This window comes from Tachyglossus aculeatus, chromosome 2 (genome assembly GCF_015852505.1).
Source record: "Tachyglossus aculeatus isolate mTacAcu1 chromosome 2, mTacAcu1.pri, whole genome shotgun sequence".
Classification (NCBI taxonomy): domain Eukaryota; kingdom Metazoa; phylum Chordata; class Mammalia; order Monotremata; family Tachyglossidae; genus Tachyglossus; species Tachyglossus aculeatus.
In genome coordinates this window covers 17,017,457-17,041,990 of record NC_052067.1, presented here as the reverse complement: position 1 = coordinate 17,041,990, position 24,534 = coordinate 17,017,457, and the positions used below count along the sequence as shown (strand labels likewise).

Sequence of the window (24,534 nt, the reverse complement as noted above, 5' to 3'; positions counted from 1 at the left end):
AAGACCACTGCAGTGCGAACATTAAAAGGAGCTCAAATTGTCTGAACCATCCTCATTGATTTAACCAAGGTTCGCCAAGAGGGATTGCAAGGCTTACTTGCCCAGGCAAACACGTCAACCTCATTCAGCAGATTTCTAATGGGGTTTCATTCATTCATTCAATCATATTTATTAAGCGCTTACTGTGTGCAGAGCACTGTACTAAGCGTTTAGAAAGTCCAATTAGGCAACAGATAGAGACAATCCCTACCCAACAACGGGCTCACAGTCTAGAAGGGGGAGATGCTTCTGTGGATTCGTCTGTGACAGGGCATATGAAGTGGTCTGAGGCCTGACAGGGTGCCAGACCTGTTGACTTCAGCAGAAAGGATCCAGGCATTCAGGCAGATGTGGTATCTATCAGGTCTTCTGCGACCTTTATCCCGTTGCCAGGGGTTTTAAGGAGATGGAGAATTAGCCGGTGGTTTGTTGTGGACTCTTCTCCAGTGCTGTTTTGCAGAACCAATCAAGCAATCAGTCAGTGGTGCTTTTTGAGCTCTTACTCTGTGCTGTACTAGGCACTTGGGAGAGTACAATACAGATGGCAGAAATAATCCCTGTCTTCGAGGAGCTGAAGGTCTAGCAGAGAATATCAAAAGAGTTCAGTTTACAACTCCCTGCGTAAATCTTGAACATCAGCCACTTGTAGGGTTTCCTATCAGGAATCAGGCCTCCTTGGTGACAGAATTTGGAATGATCTAAACATGAGGTAATAGTCTAGAGAAGCAGCATGGCTTAGTGGAGAAAATTGGGGTAAAATGGGGGCTCAATATCTGTCCTTTATTTTTTGTTAATGGTATTTGTTATGTGCCAAGCACTGTACTTAGCGATGGGGTAGATAGAAGCAAATCAGTTTGGTCACAGTCCCTTTCCCACATGGGGCTCACAGTCTAAAAAGGAGGGAGTAGGGTTCAATCATCATTTTACAGATGAGATGACTGAGGCGCAGAGAAGTGAAGTGACTTCCCCGAGGTTACACTGCAGATAATGTTGCCAATTATGTTATGTTGCCAATTTGTACTTCCCAAGCGCTTAGTACAGTGCTCTGCACATAGTAAGTGCTCAATAAATACTATTGATGATGATGATGATGATGATAAGCGACAGAGTCGGGATTAGAACCCAGGTCGTCTGATTCCCAGGGTTGCGCTTGATCCACAAGGTCATGCTGCTTCTTGTAACTTTTCAAGTAAGGCTTGGTAAGTCTATTTCCTCCTCCCTGTCCCTCTCTTTCGCTCCTCTCTCAATCAATCAATCAATCAATCGTATTTATTGAGCGCTTACTATGTGCAGAGCACTGTACTAAGCGCTTGGGAAGTACAAATTGGCATCACATAGAGACAGTCCCTGCCCAACAGTGGGCTCACAGTCTAAAAGGGGGAGACAGAGAACAGAACCAAACATACCAACAAAATAAAATAAGTAGGCTAGAAATGTACAAGTAAAATAAATAAATAAATAAATAAATAGAGTATTTTTCACCCCCCTTCACTCTCCTTCACCCCCATCCTCTCCCTCCCCTCCCTCTCTCTTTCTGTCCCCATCCTGTTGTGTCCCAATACCTGTTCTCCCACCTACGTAGACTCTGAGCCTCATGTGGGACAGGGACCGTGTCCAATTTGATTAACTGGAATCTAGCCCAGTGCTTAGTACAGTGCTTGGAACATAGTTTGCACTTAGCAAGTACTACAGTGATTATTATTACCGTGAAAACTACACCCTAAGCCTTGGGTCACCTAATCTCCAGCCCACTGGTTTGTGTGACACATCAAGACAAAACAAAACAACAAGACCAGAAAAACAGGAAAAACTGCAACTCAACCCTTGGAGAAGAGCTACCACCTATGTGAAACCAAGAGGTCAGGATTGTGTTGCCTCCCTATCTGGTGGTGGCTTCCCGGATTCCCCCCAGAGCACTGTCACTGAGGGTAGGGAATGTGTCTGTTTATTGGCATATCGTACTCTCCCAAGTGCTCAGTACAGTGCTCTGCACACAGAAAGCGCTCAATAAATATGATTGACTGACTGACACGAACTGGTAAGTCCTGGATTCCAGATCCTTTCATTCATTCAATCAATCAATCAATCAATCAATCGTATTTATTGAGCGCTTACTATGTGCAGAGCACTGTACTAAGCGCTTGGGAAGTACAAATTGGCATCACATAGAGACAGTCCCTACCCAACAGTGGGCTCACAGTCTAAAAGGGGGAGACAGAGAACAGAACCAAACATACCAACAAAATAAAATAAGTAGGATAGAAATGTACAAGTAAAATAAATAAATAAATAAATAAATAGAGTAATAAATATGTACAACCATATATACATATATACAGGTGCTGTGGGGAAGGGAAGGAGGTAAGACGGGGGGATGGAGAGGGGGACGAGGGGGAGAGGAAAGAAGGGGCTCAGTCTGGGAAGGCCTCCTGGAGGAGGTGAGCTCTCAGCAGGGCCTTGAAGGGAGGAAGAGAGCTAGCTTGGCGGATGGGCAGAGGGAGGGCATTCCAGGCCCGGGAATTCATTCATTCATTTAATCCTATCTATTGAGCGCTTACTGTGTGCAGAGCACTGTACTAAGCACTTGGGAAGTACATGTTGGCAACATACAGAGACAGTCCCTACCCAACAATGGGCTCACAGTCTAGAAGGGGGAGCCAGACAACAAAACAAACCATGTGGACAGGTGTCAAGTCATCAGAACAAAGCTAACTAATAATAATAATAATGATGGCATTTATTAAGTGCTTACTATGTGCAAAGCACTGTTCTAAGCACTGGGGAGGTTACAGGGTGATCAGGTTGTCCCAAGGGGGGTTCACAGACTTCATCCCCATTTTACAGATGAGGTAACTGAGGCACAGAGAAGTCCCAAAGTCACAAAAGCTAAATGCACATCATTAACAAAATCAATGGAATAGTAAATATGTACAAGTAAAATAAATAGAGTAATAAATCTGTACAAACATATATACAGGTGCTGTGGCGGGGGGGTGGGGGTGGGCACTTTCAGATGACAAAAGCATTCCCAACTGCCCACTTGTTCCATCCCACCTGTTACAGTCTCAGATCCACTCTTCAGCCCCAAAGCCGTCTGTCCTCCCTTCCCAGAAGAGGAAAAGAACAACTATTCATTCATTCACTAACTCTTTTATTTAATCATATTTATTGAGCCCTTACTGTATGCAGAACACTATATTAAATGCTTGGGAGAGTACAATATGACAAACTGACACATTTCCTGTCCACAATGAACTTACAGTCTTGGGGTGGGGGGGAGAGATAGTCATTAATGGGTGGGAAAAGCAGCGTGGCTCAGTGGAAAGAGCCCGGGCTTTGGAGTCAGAGTTCGTGGGTTCAAATCCCGGCTCTGCCAATTGTCAGCTGTGTGACTTTGGGCAAGTCACTTCACTTCTCTGGGCCTCAATTACCTCATCTGTAAAATGGGGGTTAAGACTGTGAGCCCCATGTGGCACAACCTGATCACCTTGTAACCTCCCCGGTGCTTAGAACAGTGCTTTGCACATAGTAAACACTTAATAAATGCAATTATTCCAGTGCTTAGAACAGTGCTTTGGACAAAGTAAGCGCTGAACAAATGCCATCATTATTATTATTATTATTATTATTATTAAATTACAGATTTGTATGTAAATGCTGTGGGGCTGGAGGGAGGAAAAATAAAGGGAGCAAGCCAGGGAGATGCAGAAGGGAGGGGGAGAAGAGGAAAGGGGGGCTTAGTCAGGGAAGGCCTCTTGGAGGAGATGTACTTTCAATTATTAGGCTTTGAAGGACCGGAGAGTAATTGTCTGTCGGATTTGAGGAAGGAGGGGGTTCCAGGCCAGAGGCAGGACATGGGTTAGGGGTCGGCCGCGAGATGAGAGCAAGGCCCAGTGAGAAGGTTGGCATTAGAGGAATGACGTGCGCATACTGGGCTATAGTAGGACAGTAATGAGGTGAGGTCATAGGGGGCAAGGTGATTGACTGCTTGAAAGCCAATGGTGAGGAGTTTTTGTTGGATGTGGAGGTGGAAGGGCAACCACTGGATATAGCTGAACTGGCTCTGAGTTGTGTCAGAGGAAATGGCAGGAGCCAAGTGGGTCCAGATAGGACCCGTCCAGACTCTGGGGAGAAATTCTGAAGCCTCTCTGGGCTGCTCCAGCATTATCAGGAACAGATGCCAAGTCTGAGAGTCGTGGGCTTGTGGCCACCGTTGTCTTGGCCGTTTGCTTTAGAAGCAGCATGGCCTAGTGGATAGAGCACAAGCCTGGGGAGTCAGAAGGACCTGGGTTCTAATCCCGGCTCTGCCACAGTTTGCTGGGTGACCTTGGGGAAGTCACTTCATTTAATAATGATGGCATTTGTTAAGTGCTTACTATGTGCGAAGCACTGTTCTAAGTGCTGGGGGGGTTACAAGGTGACCAGGTTGTCCCACGTGGGGCTCACAGTCTTACTCCCCATTTTACAGATGAGGGAACTGAGGCTCAGAGAAGTTAAGTGACTTGCCCAAGGTCACACAGCGGACATGTGGCGGAGCAGGGATTAAAGCCCATGACCTCTGACTCCCAAGCCCGTGCTCTTTTCACTGAGCTAAGCTGCTTCTCACTTCTCTGTGCCTCGGTTACTTCATAGGTAAAATGGGGATTAAGAGTGTGAGCCCCATGTGGGACTGGAACTGTGTCCAACCTGATTAACCTGTATCTACGCTGGTGCTCAGAACAGCGCTTGACACATAGTAAGTGCTTAACCGATACCATCATCGGTATATTTAATGCTTGGGAGACTGAGCCCCTCCCTTCCTCTCCCCCTCGTCCCCCTCTCCATCCCCCCATCTTACCTTCTTCCCTTCCCCACAGCACCTGTATATATGTATATATGTTTGTACATATTTATTACTCTATTTATTTATTTATTTTACTTGTACATATCTATTCTATTTATTTTATTTTGTTAGTATGTTTGATTTTGTTCTCTGTCTCCCCCCTTTTAGACTGTGAGCCCACTGTTGGGTAGGGACTGTCTCTATATGTTGCCAATTTGTACTTCCCAAGCGCTTAGTACAGTGCTCTGCACATAGTAAGCGCTCAATAAATACGATTGATGATGATGATCATCAGTTTGCTAGAGCAGAGTGCCTAGAATCAGTCAGATTCTGTGGCAGCCAGGAGTGCTTGGCTCTTCTAGGCATTTCCATACTCAGCAAGAGCTGCCTGTGGGGCAATTTTTCACAGAGGACACTTTTAGACTCCCCTCTGCTCTTCCTGTGCCTGCTGAGAGTTCCCTCTTTCCACCCAGCAGCCTGAGAGTGACCCCTGATCACCACAGATTTTCACGGCCGCAGCAGGCCACGAAGTGAGCTAATATTGTCTTCCCATGAAAGCTTCTCCCGCCCACTCCAAAAAGTTTTCTAATTTGACTAGAAAGGAGAGAGAGAGAGTCAGAGTCAGAAGACTTTTTGCTTTCGCCAGCGTTTCTTCAGATCAGGGGATTGCAACCTAATCTACCCCTTCTTGAAACCAAATAGGGCTCTTAAGTCAGGGAAGGAAGGTGAGGCTTTTAAAGCTGCTGCCCAAGGCCTTGAGCCAAGTGAGGGGAAGGCACAGGCATCCTAAAATGCACTGGGCTCCTGCTGCGTAGGGCATCTACTCTGCAACCTAAAAGCTGTGGCAGATGTTTTCCCTGAGGCTGTGCACCTGTCCCCTTCAGGGCCAGGGGGAGGAGGGAAAATGGGAGAGGGGAGAGAGGGAAGGACATGAGGCAGATCTTTTACACTTTCTCCTTACCTTCCTCTATGCGTCCTTTTCCCCTTCCCCCTGCCCCACTCCTCTTTCCTTCTCCTTCCTGTCACCTCTCTTCCCCACCCCACTCCTCTTTCTTCCTCCTTCCTGTCACCCTTCTTCTCCACCCCATTCCTCTTTCCTCCTCCTTCCTATCACCCCTCTTCCCTTCCCCACTCTCCTTAGTACCTTTTTTTTCCGCCCATGGGCGGGTTTGGCTAAGAGACTGATGCTGGAGAGCTCAGTGGCAGACAGGGAGGAAGGGAGAGGGAAGTTGTCATTTCCAGACAATTTCTATTTACTCCCAGCTTCCCATACCCTCCGGGCCTGGATTGGAAATTTGGTATCACCTAGGTATGGATCACGGAGATGCCAAAACTGCTGCCCAATTTTCAAAACTACTGCCCAATTTTCAGCTTATATTATGTAAAATCATGTCAGTAAAGACGTTAGAAGGGCACTACTTTTTTCATAATGTGTGCATAAACATTCTCAGCAGCTGACCACCGAGGAAGCAGCATGGTCTAGTGGAAAAGAACACGGGCCGAGGAGTTGGAAGGTCGCGGGTTCTAATCTCGGCTCCACCACTTGTCTGCTGCGTGACCTTGGGCAAGTCACTTCACCTCTCTGTGCCTCAGTTACCTCGTCTGTAAAACGGGGATTGAGACTGTGAGCCCCACTTGGAACAGGGACTGTGTCCAACCCAATTTGCTTGTATCCACCCAGCGCTTAGTACAGTGCCTGGCACATAGTAAGGGCTTAACAAATACCATTATTATTATCATCATCATCATCATCAATCATATTTATTGAGCGCTTACTGTGTGCAGAGCACTGTACTAAGCGCTTGGGAAGTACAAGTTGGCAACATATAGAGACAGTCCCTACCCAACAGTGGGCTCACAGTCTAAAAGTATTATGATCTACTCCAGTGCTTAGAACAGTGCTTGGCACATAGTAAGCACTTAACAAGTGCTATTATTATTATTGTCTACTCCAGTGCTTAGAACAGTGTTTGGCACATAGTAAGCACTTAACGAGTACCATCATTATTATTATTACTACTACTAAACACCATGAATTTAAAAGAGTGTGAGCCTCACATGGGATAGGCTCTTTGCTGGATATTATTATTAGTAATAATAATAATAATAATAGCATTTGTTAAGCACTTACTAGTGCCTAACACTGTTCTACACACAGAGGTAACCAAGTCAGAAACAGTGCCTGTTCCACACAGGGCTCACGGTCTAGACAGGAGGGAGAACAAGTATTTGATCCCCATGAGCCCACTGTTGGGTAGGGACTGTCTCTATATGTTGCCAATTTGTACTTCCCAAACGCTTAGTACAGTGCTCTGCACATAGTAAGTGCTCAATAAATACGATTGATGATGGTGATTTTACAGATAAGGAAACTAAGACAAAGTGACTTGCCTAAGGGCACACCACAGGCAAATGGCCGAGCCAGGATTAAGACTGGGGTCCGCCGACTGCCAGGCCTGCTGTACCTACCCCCGAAGTTGGCACAGTGCTTGGCACAAAGAGAGCACTTAATACCCTAATTTTTATTATGGGCAACCATAATCAGACCACTCTCAGGAGGAATATCATTCTTTAGCTTCATCAGACACAGGAGACAAGATAATTGTGTGAGACACTTGTAAGCTCATTGTGGGCAGGGAATGTGTCTGTTACTTTGCTATATTATACTCTCCCAAGTGCTTCGTACAGCGCTCTGCACACAGTAAGCTCTCAATAAATACAATAGACTGACTGACTGGTGGATAGAATCACTTGTCTGCTGTTTGTCCTTGGGCAAATCGCAACTTCCCTGTGCCTCAGTTACCTCATCTACAAAATGGGGATTAAAACTGTGAGCCCCACGTAGGACAGGGACTGTGTCCAACCTGATCAGCTTGTGTCTACCCCAATGCTTAGTACAGTGCCCGGCACTTATTAAGTGCTTAACAAATGCCATTTAAAAGAGAGAAAAAAGGTGATTCCCTTTATGATTTTGTTTTAGCCAGTTCTGATGTTCCTTCCTGAATCCACTGTAGGGGGAAAAAGCCATGTGTTGTCAGAACGCAGGCAGGCATTCAAAATAGCTTCATGCTGAAAATGTACATTCTAGCTTCTTATTCATAACGACAACAGAATGAAATAAAATGAGCTTTTTTTTTAAATAAATCAGTGTGAGGCTGATGTTTGAATTGCCACCTCTCCCCACCACCTCATAAAGCTTTGACAAGCCCTTTGGCTATCCTAATGGATTTTTCACTACTTATAGAATAATAATATTATTATGGCATTTGTTAAGTGCTTAGTATGTGCCAGGCACTGTGCTAAGCACTGGGGTGAATACAAGCAAATGGGGTTGGACACAGTATCTATCCTCCGTGGGGCTCACAGTCTAAATTCCCATTTAACAGACGAGGTAGCTGAGGCACAGAGAAGTGAAGTGACTTACCCCAGGTCACCCAGCGGAGCCAGGATTAGAACCCATGACCTTCTGACTCTAAGACCCAGGCTCTATCCAATACGCCGGGCTGCCTCTGATACAGTTTGTGCCTTTAAATGGCTAGACTCCTGTTGAGTTCCTGTCTCGCTGCCTGTGTGGGGAGCTTTATCCGCAATAAACTCTCCTGCCCTCCTGATATTGTACCTTCACCACACTTTCCTTGGTCTGGAGAAAGATGAAAAATTACTTTCATGAAGTGAAACTGGAAGCAGCGTGGCTCAGTGGAAAGAGCCCGGGCTTTGAAGTCAGAGGTCATGGGTTCGAATCCTGACTCCACCAATCGTCAGCTGTGTGACTTTGGGCAAGTCACTTAACTTCTCTGTGCCTCAGTTGCCTCATCTGTAAAATGGGGATTAAGACTGTGAGCCCCACGTAGGACAACCTGATCACCTTGTAACCTCCCCAGCGCCTAGAACAGTGCTTTGCACATAGTAAGCGCTTAATAAATGCCATTATTATTATTGTTAATTAAGCTCTTGGGCCAGCTTTGGCAGAAGGAATATGCTCGCTAATGGAGTCCGATGACTTTGCATCGTTGAAACAGTTTCAGATTTAGGACAGACTCTAACCAAAGGGTCCCAGCAGGGAAGAGGGCTGGAAAAAGAGGAAATTTGGTTTATGGGGATGTGATTCGGCAACATGATTCGGAAAGTTGATGTTCAATCACACCGCAGGGGAAGCTGTGTGGTCTAGTGGAAAGAGCACGGGCCTTGGGGGCCGAGGACCTGGGATCCAGTCTTGGCTCTGCCACTCATCTGCTTTGTGATTTTGGGCAAATCACTTAACGTTTCTGTGCCTCATTTTCCTCATCTGCAAAACGGGGACTCAACACCTGTCCTCCCTCCTACTTGGACTGTGAGCCCCATGTGGGAACTGATTATCTTGTATCTATCCTGGTGCTTAGTACAGTGTTTGGCACATACTGTCATTATTATTATTATCACTATTACCATCCTTCCATAGATGTAGAACAGTTTGGGAAAAGGAAAATATCTTGTTGGGTTTTTGCTTTGTTACCTAGTTATAGCATATGAAATCCTGGTGATAGAGCCATCATAGATTTCTCAATTTTTTTCTTAATTTGGGAAAAGGGGAAATGAAGGTAGTGTATGGACAGTCATTCTCAAATTCAATTCCTTTTCAATCTCCCAATCCTTCTAGACCTTCGCTTCCAAATAAACTTCTCTTTCACTCATTCATTCAATCATATTTATTGAATGCTTACCGTAGGCAAAGCAATGTACAAAGCATTCTTTTCCACTCATCTTTTCCCCTAGAGCCCAATTCTGTAGAATGCTCTGCATGCAGTAAGTGCTCAATAAATATGATTGATTGATTCATTGTAGAACACCTTGCTAGATGAGGGAGGATGACTATAATCCAGGCACACATCACCTGTACCCAACTGTTTTCCTCCATCTCTCTCTAGACTGTGAGCTTGTTGTGGGCAGGGAATGTGTCTGTTTGCTGCTGTAATGTACTATCCCAAACACTTAGTATTCATTCATTCATTCATTCATTCTTATTTATTGAGCACTTACTGTGTGCAAAGCACCATACTAAACGCTTGGGAAGTTTAATTCAGCAACAGAGACAATCCCTGCCCACAAAGGGCTCACAATCTTGAAGAGGGGAGGGAGACAGACATCAAAACAAGTAAACAGGCATCAGTAGCATCATTATAAATAAATAGAATTGTAGATATATACACATCATTAATAAAAACACATGGAATTATAATTATAAATATGCACATATTTATAAGTGCTGTCGGGGGGGAGGGAGGAAAAGGGGGCTTAGTCTGGGAAGGCCTCCTGGAGGAGGTAAGTTTTCAGTAGTAGTAGTACAGTGATGATGATGATGGCATTTGTTAAGTGTTTACTATGTGCCAAGCACTGTTTGAAGGGCTGGGGGGATACAAGGTAATCAGGTTGTCCCACATGGGGCTCACAGTCTTAATCCCCATTTTGCAGATGAGGTAACTGAGGCCCAGAGAAGTTAAGTGACTTGTCCAAAGTCACACAGCAGGCAAGTGGCAGAGCAGGGATTAGAACCCATTTATTCATTCACTTGTATTTACTGAGCGCTTACTGTGTGCCTAGCACTTGACCTCTGACTCCCAAGCCTGTGCTCTTTCCACTGAGCCACGTTGCTTTGCACACAGTAAGTGCTCAATAAATACAATTGAATGAATGAATGTTACATTATACTCTCCCAAGTGCTTAGTACAGCACTCAGTAAATACGACTGATTGATTGTAAATGTAAGACATAGGACCAGTGGGGAGGTGGAGGGGCAGAAAAAAGGCCTACCTTATTTTGTTCCTTTTGGGACTGGAAGAACGGTAATTCACCATCTTTGGGTGGGATTTGTCTCTGATGAATCAATCAATCAATCAATCAATCAATCGTATTTATTGAGCACTTACTGTGTGCAGAGCACTGTACTAAGCACTTGGGAAGTATAAGTTGGCAACATATAGAGACAGTCCCTACCCAACAGTGGGCTCACAGTCTAGAAGGGGGAGACAGAGAACTAAACCAAACATACTAACAAAATAAAATAAATAGAATAGATATGTACAAGTAAAATAAATAAATAGAGTAATAAATATGTACAAACATATATACATATATATAGGTGCTGTGGGGAAGGGAAGGATGATGTCTGTGGTAGTGGGGGTGGGCTGATCCAGAGGTGTGCACTTCACCCCTGCAGTCCCAAAACAGTGCCCATCTACCTTCTCATCAACAGAAACTTCTCACCATCGGCTTTAAAATCCTCTATCATCTTGCCCCCTCCTACCTCACCTTGTTACTCTCCTACTCCAAATGAGTCCGCACACTTGCCTCTGCCCGCCCCCATATCCGTCAGACAATTCCTCTCCCCCCATTTGAAGCCTTACTGAAGGCCCATCTCCTCCTAGAGACCTTCCCTGACTAAGCCCTCTTCTCCCACTCCCTTCTGCGTCACCCTGACTTGCTCCCTTTATTCATCCCCCCGACCCAGCCCCTCAGCACGTATGGAAATATCTGCAATTTATTTATGTCTGTCTCCCCCTCTAGACTGTAAGTTAGGTTGTGGGCAGGGAATATGTCTTTCTATTGTTCTATTGCACTCGCCCAAGTTGTTAGAACAGTGCTCTGCACACAGTAAATGCTCAATAAATAAGATTGACTGATTGACTGTCTGTTCTGTGGCAATCTCTGCTTGCTCCCCAAGGGCCCCCCCTAATTCAGATCCACGTTTTTAGTGTCCAAAAAAGCAGGGTAAGCGGGGCATGTGTCGGTCAGATTGGGTTATCTTCATCATGGGTGGGCACATTGCACTTTCCTGGGATAGCCACAGAGTGCATCACACTGTGCTCAGGGCTTCCGAATGGGAACTCAGTGGTTCCAATCAGAGCCAAATCAACCTTCATTTCATAAGACCAAAAGCATCCCAGACATGAAAATCAAGACTTCTTCCTAAAACCCCAGGTAGTAAATGTCTGCAGTTGACGCTGGGAATGGCTTCCACCATTAGCTAAATGAGGGGCTGGATCCCTCGGAGTTCATTTATCAGTACATTAATGGAGACTCTTAACAAGATAGATGGTGCCCATTTGGAAGAGGAAGAAACAGAGAGACTGGGGACGAACCTCCGACATAAATGGTTTCTCAACTGATAAATGTGCTCTCCTGCAGCTTTAAAACATGCTACTTATGAGTCTTTAAAGCTCTGGACTGTGCAGGAAGCGATGCCCTTCCACTGTTTTTTTACAGGTTTATTTTTGCTATATGGATAAAATTGAAAAAAAATGCGGAAACTCAAAGCCCCACAGCAGAGCTGTAGGAAAGGAGCCAATTAAAGAAAGTTAATGGCTAAGTACGGGGCAATATTTAGGTCACGGGGCAAAGTGCTAAATTGTAATTCCTGATCTGCTCTGGGGCTTTGGAAAATAAATGTTGCCTACTCAAGATGGAAAATAGTGAGCTCTGCTTATTAGTCTTAGGAACATCAATCAAGACGTCTGCTACTGGGTCTGACTGGTGGCCCACCATGAGCAGAACTGTGGATTAATCCCAGCATTACAGCAGGAGCTTGGAATAGCATGTGATGATTGCCTTGCTTGGCATTACTTTGTCCCTTTGCATTTTCCTCTTTTCCTGGCCTTAGAAGTACCTGGTTGGGAGGGACCTGCTTCAGAAGGATAGGGACATTGCTCCTCAGTTTGCTACGATGTCAATGGGAAGGAAAAATGATGAGCAGAGAGCTTCCCAGAAATTGCTGTCCCAGCTCCCAGCCCAACCGGTGGTATTTGTTCAGTACTTACTATGAGCCTGGCTCACCATCTCCAACCCCATTTTACAGATGAGGTAACTGAGGCACAGAAAAGTGAAGTGACTTGCCCAGAGCCACACAGCAGACAAGTGGCGGAGCCAGGATTAGAACCCATGACCTTCTGACTCCCAGCCCCGTGCTCTACCCTCTACGCCATGCTGCTTCCCGAGTGGTATTCCACCCAATCCCTTTTGGAAAAGCACTGTTTGATTTACTAGGACAGGGCAAGGAAAATCTTCTTGTGCGCTTTTTGGTCTCTTAAAAGTTTGCCTTATCAACATCATCATCATCAATTGTATTTATTGAGCGCTTACTATGTGCAGAGCACTGTACTAAGTGCTTGGGAAGTACAAATTGGCAACATATAGAGACAGTCCCTACCCAACAGTGGGCTCACAGTCTAAAAGGGGGAGACAGAGAACAAAACCAAACATACTAACAAAATAAAATAAATAGAATAGATATGTACAAGTAAAATAAATAAATAAATAGAGTAATAAATATGTACAAACATATATACATATATACAGGTGCTGTGGGGAAGGGAAGGAGGTATCCCTGTACTGTTGTTTTACTTGTCTATTTTGGGCCTAGGCACTTTTTGCTCCTCCTAACCCTGAGAGAATACAGTGTTCTGCTCTTGACTGAGGAAGGTCTCTTAGCTGAGAGGGAGAGGGCTGGAAAGACGAGGGTGTGTTTCAGTGGTACTACAGGCCCCCTCTCAGAAAACAGGTTGAAACGCACGAGTTTCGAGCTATACAAGCTGGGCAGTGAGGCAGAGGTGGGGCCTTTGTTTCATCTCAGTGACTGAGTCCTTGAGTGACCTCACAGGGGCAAGTCCCTTCTCCCTCTGTCAGCCCATTACAGTTTGCTTTTCTATAAAGAAGAGTCATTCCTACCTGCTCCTGCCCCATCATCTAGGGATGAGCTCACCCTAAATGAAGTCCTCTACAGAACATCTGAGCAACTTGGAGAAAGCAAATGCTATATAATAATAATAATAATAATGGCATTTGTTAAGCACTTACTATGTGCAAAGCACTGTTCTAAGCGCTGGAGGGGGATACAAGGTGATCAGGTTGTCCCAGGTGGGGCTCACAGTCTTCATCCCCATTTTACAGATGAGGTAACTGAGGCGCAGAGAAGTTAAGTGTCTTGCCCAAGGTCACACAGCTGACAATTGGTGGAGCTGGGATTTGAACCCATGACCTCTGACTCCCAAGCCCGGGCTCTTTCCATTGAGCCACGATATCTAGACCCAGTCATTTTCTCTGAATAACTGGGTATTAAGCTATCTACTTGACTCCAACTAGCCCCCAAAGCACAGATCTCTTCTCTCCTCAGACTTTTGCTTCCTAATTTATTGTAAGACCTTGCTTTATTTCTTTTTTCCACCATTCTTCTAGCTGTGGGTCAGAAGCCCTTACTGGCCAGCCAAAGTATCTGTTGGTTTTTGCTGTCCCGACTCCTCTCCTTTCAGTGTTTCCCATGGATTCATGGAGCTGCCATGTAGTTCTGGGGGTGGGAATCTGGGGCAGCAGTTGTGGGAGAGAGGAAATAGAGAAGAACAGAGAATAGAGAAGAATAGGAATAGAGAAGAAAAGTGGGGAATGAATTTTCAAATTAGCAGAAACAATATTTTTACTTGGAAATGAATCATCCAATCAAATACAACCCAAGAAGTAGCATGACCCAGTGGAAAGAGTTTGGGCCTAGGAGTCAGAAGGACCTGTGTTCTAATCCTGCCTCCACCATTGTCTGATCTGTGACCTTGGACAAGATACTTCACTTCTCTGGGCCTTAGTCATCTCAATCGCAAAATGGGGGACGAAGACTGTGAGCTCCACGTGGGACAGGGACGTGTTTAACCTGATGATCTTGTATCTGCCACAGTGTTTAGAGCAGTGACTGGCACATAGTAAGTGCTTAACAAACACCATTAAACAAAAAAAGAGACCTGGAGGTGGTCCTCAAAATGACCGTCATAGAGGCCTGAATGCTAGATGCTCTTTAGTATGAAATGGCTGTCCCAGGCAATGGAGTTAGGACATCTTGCCTGGTTTGAGATTTCTACTCCACTCCAAGATCACGCAGCAAGCAATCAGCAGAGCTGGGATTAGAACCCAGATCTTCTGACTACGAGGCCCGTGCTCTTTCCGCGAGGCCAAGTTGCTTTTCTTTTGTGCTCTGGTTGGCCAACTTCCACAATCCCTGCCGCCAACAGAATCCTATTACTGTGTACTAATTGCTTGGGAAAGTACAATATTACAGGTACACATTATTACAATAAGTACAATATTATAGGGTACACATGTTCCCTGCCCGCAAGGAATTTACAGTCTAGAGAGGGGGACTGACTTGAAAAAAAATTATATATATATATATAAAAGAAACACAATTTTTAATGGGACTGGGGCACTACCAAGGAGTGATAGAGTGAAAGTCTAGAAGATAAAGTAGTCCAAGAAAGCTGTTTGTTCTTCAAAAAAAAAAATAGGCATAAGAACAAATTATGCCAGTGCAGAGGAAAGGCAGAACAATATGTCAAGTTGGCTAAACCAGGAGCTCTTGAGACACGTTAGGAGCAAATGAAAAAAAAAAAAAGGTTCCAAAGAGTGGAAATTGGATCACATAACTAAAGAAATAGCACAATCCAGTAGGGACAAAGAAACATCAAAGCTAGATAGGAGCTTCAGCTAGCACAAGACAAAAATGATAGCTAAAAAAAATGGTTCAATTAAAGTAAGCCAGAGAGGAGGACAGGGAAAAATGTTTTGCCTGTGAAAAAAGAAGAGACTTTGATTTTTCACTCTTTGCCTTTACCAAAAAAGTCATGAGTGAAGAGGTGATCAGGGCAAGCTGCTCTTGGGATGAAAACTTGGAAAGTTAAAGTAGAATAAGGGAAGAGACAATTAAAAGCTGTTGTTACACACCGGAGGTCTTTAAATCAAAGGAATCTGACATTCCTTAGGGCACACCGATAGATACTGCAGAGCCATTGCCTAGAATTTGTTTAAGATCTCTAGACTGTAAAGTAGCTGTGGGAAGGGAATATATTGTACTCTCCCAAGCACTTAGTACAGTGCTCTGCACACAGTAAGCACTCAATAAATATGATTGATTAGTTGACTGCTTGGAATGCAATTGATTGCTCAATAAGCAAGAGCTCACCTCCTCCAGGAGGCCTTCCCAGACTGAGCCCCTTCCTTCCTCTCCCCCTCGTACCCCTCTCCATCCCCCCCATCTTACCTCCTTCCCTTCCCCACAGCACCTGTATATATGTATATATGTTTGTACATATTTATTACTCTATTTATTTTACTTGTACATATCTATTCTATTTATTTTATTTTGTTAGTATGTTTGGTTTTGTTCTCTGTCTCCCCCTTTTAGACTGCGAGCCCATTGTTGGGTAGGGACTGTCTCTATATGTTGCCAATTTGTACTTCCCAAGTGCTTAGTACAGTGCTCTGCACACAGTAAGCACTCAATAAATATGATTGATGATGATTGACTTGGACCGCTGTCTCTGACGTAAACTGATTATCTTGTATCTATCCCAGTGCTCAGTAGAGTGCTTAGTACAAAGTTCTTAACAAGTACCTTAAAAAAAGAAGAAAAATGAAAGCATTGTGTCCACCTTTTAAAGGGAAAGAAAAAGGAAGATTGCAGTCATTACAGACTGGTCAAGTTAACATCAATTGTTGGGAAGATATTAGATACTATTCGGAAATATCAAACAATTTGCCATCACCCAGAAGAGGTACCTAGAACATTAGGAAGTAATTACAATTGTTTGATGAGGGCAAATTTCATCCAATCTTTTTTTCTGGTAGAATGACGGGCCACAGAGGCAAGGGAAAGAGATCAGACTCCTAAACTCGAGTCAGTCAGTCAAGCATATTTTTCAAGCTGGTGCAGAGCATTGTACTAAATGCTTGGGAGAGTACAATATAAAAATAAACAGATTTCCTGCCCACAATGAGCTTACAGTCTAGAAGACGAGCTTCCTACTGGCCTCCATCCAGGTAAGTAGGATCTTCACCAAACCACTGTTTGCGGGTCTGCAGAGCTCACTTGTCTCTCAGGGTCACATCTGGAGAATTCCTAGTACTTTACCAGTCTTGGCTATGGAAGGGAGAGTCAAGCAGGGGCATACCCATTCCATTCCTAGCTTGGGCAGTGCCTAGCGAGCGGAAGACATTCTGCTACAAGTCAAAACTCAGTTGTACTGGGCAGCAGAGGCATGGGAGAGAGTGGAGGGTGATGACTCAAGTTTGCTGCACAGAAGGAGGCAGTGGTAAACCACTTCTGTATTTTTACCAAGAAAACTCTATGGATACACTACCAGAACGACTGCGGATGGAGAGCAGGGTGTCCTGGGAGAGATATGTCCTTGGTGTCGCTATGCGTCGGAAATGACTTGACAGCATAAGACAAGAGCTCACTTGAGGGTTGAATCCAAAGAATTCAATGTCAATGACTTGGTTGAAGTGCTCAGATTTCTCTAGGGCCTAGGACAGAAAGAGGATGTGTTTTTCAGGAATAATTGAGGCCAAAAGGAAAAAGTGAGGGTGGGAGGGGGTGGAGAGGGAGGGAGGGAGAGGAAGAGGGAGAGGGAGAGGGAGAGGGAGAAAGTAAAATAGAAGAGGCAGAAGAGGAAAGAAGGGGAAACAATCAGTGGCATTTATTGAGTGACTGAGTGCAAGCAAAGAACTTCCCCTCCTTCCCTACTGAGCAGAATTAATCCTTCCAAAAAGAAGGTCTGGATAAGCCTAGTTTCCTGGGGGCTGCTACATTTGGTGGTCCCCTCAGAACAACTTTTCCCAAGCTATTCTGGGGGCCCTCAGGACTGAGCCTGGGAGTCATAAGATCTGGGTTCTAATCTAGCTCTGTTCCTTGCCTGATGAGTGTCATTTAACTTCTCTGTTCCTCAGTTTCCTTACCTGTAAAATGGGGATTCAATACCTGTCCCCCCCCCCGCCCCCAACTCCCCTTAGACTGTGAGCCCTATATGGGACAGGAACTGTGTCTGACCTGATTATCTTTATCTAACTCAGAGCTTTGTACCCACTGTTGGGTAGGGACCATCTCTATATGTTGCCAACTTGTACTTCCCAAGCGCTTAGTACAGTGCTCTGCACACAGTAAGTGCTCAATAAATATGATTGATTGATTGATTTGTACAGTACTTGGTACGTAGAAAGTGTTCAACGAATGCCATCATCACTATTATTATTATTACTTGATGACTCGTTTCCTTCTTCCACTGAATAAGAGGACAAAGAAGACACTGGGCAGCCTCTGCCTTCCTGTTGCTCAGTGGCTGCCATTGCCACCATCATCGTCATGGACCATTTTCTCTCTCTGCTCTTGCCAAGTTGGCTCTTGGCTCATCAGGTTTTCAAATGACACTAAATTGGATGGAATTACTAATGCTTTCGAAGGCACGAATAGAGTGACTTGGGCAAATTAAAAAGTAGCCTAAAGAAGCATAGTTAGTATGCTTGAAAGTGGAAAAAGGACCATAAATGCAGACTTGGAAAAGACTAGGCACACATGCTTGAAAGTTATGTCCTAATGCATGCTTGTACTAGGTGCTTTCCCCACCCTACAGCACTTGCGTACATTTGTACATACTTACTATTCTATTTATTTTATTAATGATCTGTCTATATTCATTCAGTCGTATTTATTGAGTGCTTACTGTGTGCAGAGCACTGTACTAAGTGCTTGGGAAGTACAAGTTGGCAACACATAGAGACGGTCCCTACCCAACAGTGGGCTCACAGTCTAGAAGGTTATATCTATGATTCTATTTATTTTGATGCTATTGATGCCAGTCTACTTGTTTTGTTTTGTTGTCTATCTCCCCCTTCTAGATTGTGAACCCATTTTTGAGTAGGGATTATCTCTATCTGGTGACGAATTGTACTTTCCAAGCACTTAGCATAGTGCTCTGCACACACACAGTAAGTGCTCAATAAATACGATTGAATGAATGAATTAGATGGCAGAATTAAGGCACATTCTTCCAATAATGCTGATCTGTACGGATACAGGAGAAATCATTGCATGCATGCAATCAGTGCTAGACACAGAGTATTACAAATCAAGTGTCCTCAATGTAGGGATCTGCAAGAACACAACTCCTGCATCGTAGGCAAAATTAGTTTTTAAGCACAAAATGGTCCATAGTGCATCGTTAACCAGATGATGAATCAGCAAGGAAATTCTGCTATTATAAAAGACCCTGTGGTCCTGGGATGTCTCTCAACAGGAGTATGACCTAGAATAATGGAGAAACAAACCTTCTGCTCCAGTCCACACTAGGCCTATAATAATAATCATCTTTTTAAGCTCTTACTATTTGCCAAGGACTGAACTAAGTGCTGGAGTAAATATAAGATGATCAGATCCCACTTGGGGCTCGCTGTCTAAATAAGAGAGAGAACAGGTATTGAATTCTCATTTTGCAGATGAGGGAACTGAGGCACAGAGAAGTTAAGTGACTTGCCCAAGGTTACAGAGCAGATAAGCAATGGAGCTGGGATTAGAACCCTGGTCTTCTAACTCCCAGGCCTGTGCTCTTTCCACTAGGCCACCCTGCTCCTCTGCATCATTACTTGAGTCCCATTTCCAGTTTCAGTCACTTTAATCATAATAATAATGATGATGGTATTTGTTAAGTACTTACTATGTGCCAAGAACTGTTCTAAGCACTGGGGAAGATACAAGGTGATCAGGTTGTCCCACGTGGGGCTCACAGTCTTAATCCCCGTTTTTACAGATGAGGTCACAGAGGCACAGAGGAGTTAAGTAGCTTGCCCTAGATCACACAGCAGACAAGTGGCGGAGCCGGGATTGGGACCCACGGCCTCTGACTCCCAAGTTCGTGCTCTTTCCACTAAGCCAGTCTGCTTCTCTAATAATAAATAATAATAATAATAATGGCATTTATTAAGCACTTACTATGTGCAAAGCACTGTTCTAAGTGCTGGGGAGGTTACAAGGTGATCAGGTTGTCCCACGGGAGGCTCACAGTCTTCATCCCATTTTAAAGATGAGGGAAGTGAGGCCCAGAGAAGTGAAGTAACTTGCCCAAAGTCACACAGCTGACAATCGGCAGAGCTGGGATTTGAACCCATGACCTCTGACTCCAAAGCTCGGGCTCTTTTCCACTGAGCCACGCTAGTGGGTAGACATCCCTTGCCCGCCACAAAACCCCTGGGATTGTTTAATTGCTCACCAACCTGTAGACAGCTGGATAGACTGAAGGACTTTCCGACACTCCTTTCAACTCTGTGATCCTGTAAATTCATTCACTGTCTCGCTCCTCACCTTCCAGATTTGAAAGGAGCCTCTCTTCCCAGCTTCCCTTTCTCAGGGTCTCTCTGGTTTCTTTCCCTAAAAGAATGATTAGCAAAGGCAATCGTTCTGATTAACAACAGACCCCTTCCACCCCCGAATCCCGTCACACTCCAAGAGACAGCTCAGAAGCTGTGGGGTAGGGGGAGGTCCTGGAGAGGTGGAAGGGGGCTCTTAGGATCTCAATGAGGTGAATTACTCCATTACAGGGTGGAACAATAGCTCCCAGAGAGCATCTGGGAGTTTCTGGAAGACAGAACGGCCTCCAGACTTTCTCTGTCTGCCTTTTCAGACCCTGGAGAAAGCACCGTTCCTTTTTTCAAGAGAGGAAAAAAGGACTAGATTACGTGTTCCGAGCATCCCATCTGCAGATGAGGAGCCATTCGGTTTCCATTGCCTCGCCTCTAATTTCTCTGGCAATTCTACCATATATGGTTAATTAAGTGGGTGGATCGCCTCACCCTCAAGCACCTTCTGCTAAACTAAAATCACATAAAAGCTTTAAGACAGGAAGCATCACTTGAAGTAGATGGATGGCATTCACCTGTCAAGTTCCAGCTAAAAATACCAAAAAAAGGGGGAGGTTATAGCAAGATGTCATTGGAGGCGAGATACCAGCTGAGTGTTATCTTCCCCCTGCCACCTTTGCAGCATTAAGGACTACCCAAGCACCCGCTCGACTTGCCCCCAACATGGTAGAGATTGCTGGTCACTTAATCTTGTCATAATAATAATAATAATGATGGCATTTGTTAAGCACTTACTATGTGCAATGCACTGTTCTAAGCGCTCAGCCTCATTAGTGTCAAGGGGAAATAACGCCATCGGCAGCGTCCTGGGTGACTGCAAAAGAAAATTACATACAACGAATAGTGCAGCCTAGTAACTCATAACATGGGATAATTGTCTCAGTGCGGCATCAAAGGAAGACACCTTTTTCCACCCACTGGAAAGGTAAGGAATGAAAGTCTTCTGCTCCCCTTTCCAAAGGAAAAAGAGTCTTCCTGGTCAGTAGAAAAACTGGGTGACTGGTCTTAATTTTTCTGTGTTTAATTTTTCCTCCATGTAGCTGATGAAATTCTACTGAATTAAAATTCCCCCAAGGAACATCAAGATCCTTGAATTTTTAAAATTCCCATTCCCCTTATTTCTGTGGCTAGAGATTTTATTCAGGAAAGCAATTCTTCCTTTAATAGGAAAGATGTCAAAAAGTCTTTGCTTGTTCATCAGGATGGAAAAAGTCTGTTGCTTTGGCATTGGCCAACTTGACCGTCAGAGACTTGCATGGGGCTTGTATTTCCTGTCTTCCTCCTTATTGTTTATTATCCCTCCTTTCAGTTGAGTTGCAGGGGGCTGATGGAATCTCCTGTAGGAGAGAGATGATAATAAAAAAAATCTGTTTAGCGCTTACTAGGTGTCAAGCACTGTTCTAAACGCTGGGTTAGATGCAAGTTCATCAGGTCGGACACAGAGATGCAGAGAAGACAGGAACTGGAAACAACCTTCAGTGGCTAGGAGATTTCCCAACACGTGGCAGGTTCCTAGTTCATCCCTATCTCTAGCTGAATCTTCAAGAGAAGGGTCCTGGCAGGAATCAATCGTATTTATTGAGCACTTACTGTGTGCAGAACACTATACTAATTGCTTGGGAGAGAACTGTAGACTGCAAGCGTGTTGTGGGCAGGGACTGTCTGTTGTTGTATTATACTGTACCAAATGCTTAGTACAGTGCTCAGCACACAGTAAGTGCCCAGTAAATATGATTGAATGAATACAGTGTAACAGAGTTGGTAGACATGTTTGCTGCCCAGAAGTAAACAGCCAATGTAGATCAAGAGGTGAATATATCCTACATGCATTACCAGTGGTAATACTCATAAACTAAGCGTGTTAAAGCACCCACTACGGCCTACTGCAGAGGGAAGAGCGGGTTAATTTGTATTACTCGGTGTCTGGATTTAGAGTAAAATGTGGTTCATCAGGATTTCAGTAGCCAAAAATCACCTGGCCTCCAATATCGCTCCATAAATTGGTTTCTGTGGTGGGGGTATTGTGAAGGGAAGGAAGGGAGAGGTGAGAGACCATGTCTACGTTTGGAAGGACCGAAGGAGATTTTGGTTTGGAAGCACTGTCCCAGTGTGGCTGCAAACCGTGCCATTCTTAGTGGAAAGAGCACGGGCTTTGGAGTCAGAGGTCAGGGGTTCAAATCCCGGCCCTGCCAATTGTCAGCTGGGTGACTTTGGGCTAGTCACTTAACTCCTCTGTGCCTCAGTTACCTCATCTGTAAAATGAGGATTAAGACTGTGAGCCCCCCGTGGGACAACCTGATCACCTTGTAACCTCCCCAGTGCTTAGAACAGTGCTTTGTACATAGTAAGCGCTTAATAAATGCCATTAATATTATTATTATTATTATTTTAGGAAATGCGGAGACATCTGCTGGTCAATTGGTAGATTGACTCCTTCTGGAGTCTGGAAGATTAGAAAATGAACTCTCTGTATCCTAGAAGGAATCTTCGAGATATACCTCTGGTTCTTATTCCCGCTAAAGTTGCCCTAGGTTTGTAGGCTGAGAACACGCTGAGAGAATAAGCAAGATATCCATTTTCTAGCCAGGCATCTGAATTCTTACTTCTGTCACACCCCTGATAGAACAGGTTCTGCCACCCTCCACTTAGGGAGTGATGCGGCCGCCTTTTGCTCCCAGAACTCTTTTTTCAAATCTCCAGTATATATCTCTGAGGGTTTGGTTCTCATGAGAAGCAGTGTGGCCTAGTGGAAGGAGTCTGGGTTTGGGTGTCAAAGGACCTGGATTCTAATCCTGGTTCTGTCATTTGCCACTTGACTTTTCTGTACCTCAGTTTTCTCATCTGAAAATAGGGATTCAGTATCTGCTGTCCCTCCTACTTAGACTGTAAGCCCCATGTGAGGGAAGGACTGTATTTAACCTGATTAACTCGGTATCTACTCCAGCCTTTAAAATAGTGCTTGGCCCATTAATAACATTAGTAGTATTGTAATTTTTTTTTTTCATTTAGGACACCAGGGCATAGTGTGGTACAGTAGGGTTAGGGTTAGCATTGGAGAAGCAGCATGGCTCAGTGGAAAGAGCACGGGCTTTGGAGTCAGAGGTCATGGGTTCAAATCCCAGTTCCGCCAGTTGTCAGCTGTATGACTTTGGGCAAGTCACTTAACTTCTCTGTGCCTCAGTAACCTGTAAAATGGGGATTAAGACTGTGAGCCCCCCGTGGGACAACCTGATCACCTTGTAACCTCCCCAGTGCTTAAAACAGTGCTCTGCACATAGTAAACACTTAACAAATACCATTCTTATTTTTATTAGATAATAATAGGTATGGTACTTATTAAGCACTTTCTCTGTGCCAAGCACTGTTTTAAGTGCTGGGGGAGATACAAGTTAATCTGGTTGGACCAAGAGTCCTTGTCCCACATGGGGCTCACGCTCTGAATTGCCATTTTACAAATGAGGTAACTGAGGCCCAGAGTAGTGAAGTGAGTTCCCCAAGGTCAAACGGCAGACATGTGGCAGAGCTGGAATTGGAACCCAGGTCCTTTTGACTCGCAGGCCTATGCTCTATCCACTAAGCCATGATGCTTCTCCAATCTCTGCCTTCAAGAAGTTTACAATCTAATGGGTGAGACAGCAGACATAAATTGATAAATTTATGTAGTTAAGAGTTCGGTGTGGGGAGTAGAATGAAGAGACTCAAAGACAACAGTCCTCCAGTAGCATTTTCATTTCTCTACTGCCCCATGCGCATTTGATGGTTTTGTACATGTCTCTTTCTTTCAGGCACTTACCGTAGGATGCTGAAACCCAGAACGGTCAGGGAAGGGGAGACTGGTATAGTGACAGAATTCATTCTTGGCATTGCTTCATTTCTCTTCCCTATGGCCATTTTTTTTTAATAGTATTTGTTAAGGACCTACTATGCTCCGTGCCCTGCACTGGGTAGATGCAAGCTTATAAAAATAACTATGGGACTTGTTAAGTGCTTATTATGTGCTGAGCACTGTTCTAAGCACTGGGATGGATACAAGCAAATCGGGTTGGACACAGGCCCTGCCCCACATGGGGCTTACTGTTCCCATTTTTCAGATGAGGTAACAGAGGCCCAGAGAAGTGAAGCAACTTGCCCAAGGTCACACAGCAGACAGCGGGGGAGCTGGGATTAGAACCCAGATCCTTCTGACTCCCAAGCCTGTGCTCTGTCCATTAGGCCATGCTGCTTCTCAGTTCGTGGGAGGATCCTCTTACAGCATGCTCAGAGAAGGTCTTTTTTTTTTGAAATTGTTGGAAAAATGGAGCATTTCCCTAGAACCACTGGCTTCATGTTGGTGCAGCCGTGGAGGGAGCTCATGCATAGAAGCAGCATTGGCGAAGCCGATAGAGCACGGGACTGGGAGTCGGAAGGTCATGGATTCTAATTCCAGCTCCACCACTGGCTGCTTTTTGTGATCTTGGACAAGTCACTTCACTTCTCGG

At 44.6% G+C, this 24,534-nt stretch overlaps 1 non-coding gene across 1 annotated transcript; it reads left to right on the top strand.

The window, feature by feature from the left end:
- Positions 1 to 16,737: 16,737 nt before the first annotated feature.
- On the top strand, positions 16,738 to 16,875 carry LOC119924502. The gene has a single exon (XR_005449213.1). It is a non-coding gene; the product is annotated as a small nucleolar RNA SNORA7 (small nucleolar RNA).
- The last annotated feature ends 7,659 nt before the right edge of the window (positions 16,876 to 24,534 follow it).